The sequence below is a fragment of the Cyprinodon variegatus genome, unplaced genomic scaffold (genome assembly GCF_000732505.1).
Source record: "Cyprinodon variegatus isolate N-32 unplaced genomic scaffold, C_variegatus-1.0 Scaffold324, whole genome shotgun sequence".
Taxonomy (NCBI): domain Eukaryota; kingdom Metazoa; phylum Chordata; class Actinopteri; order Cyprinodontiformes; family Cyprinodontidae; genus Cyprinodon; species Cyprinodon variegatus.
Genome location: NW_015150777.1, coordinates 411,012 through 411,703, shown reverse-complemented (window position 1 = coordinate 411,703; position 692 = coordinate 411,012).

The window sequence follows — 692 nt, the reverse complement described above, 5'->3', positions numbered from 1 at the left end:
ATAAATTATTTTTAAAAAAAAGAAATACAATACCTCAATTACCAAACGTCCTTAATCGTGAGAAAATGAAATGTTTGCAAAGTTATATGATTCTGTTAGGAATCCAGTTTGTGTGGGTTGTTTTTGTGTTTTTTTTTTCTCTCTCCACCACCAGGTGGTGCCCTGTTCATCGTTGGGCCTCTGCACACCTGCGGCTCATTGGATCATTACTGGAGGAGGGTTTGAGCAACGGGCTGTCACTACCTCGATGCCAGAGTGTTTGCCAGTTTTGGGTACTCTAGCCCAGTTGAGATTAGCAGAGTCTAACTGAAGCTTTGTCTCTCTGAGTCTAATCTTGCTTTTGTCTTTGCTCTTCGGCAGGAAGCCTTTCCTGTATAACTGGATAACCTGGACCTTCTCCCCCTGGAAGGATTACTGAGTACACACTGAGCAGGGGTAAATCTCCACATGATCCGTTCAAGTCCTCATCAGAAAACCAAGTGACAGTCCGCTCCCTTACTCCTCTGGGTCTAACGTATGTCTACCTGTCCACTCTCCAACGAGTTCCCTCTCCTCTGGATTAAAGGCACACTATGCAACATTTTTCAGTTAATTCCATAACGTTGTTCCATAACGTTTTGGATGATTAAATGAGTCATTTCAGGTTGAACAAAGGTATTCTCGGCCGCCCTGGTGGTCTGTGGGGGAAATAC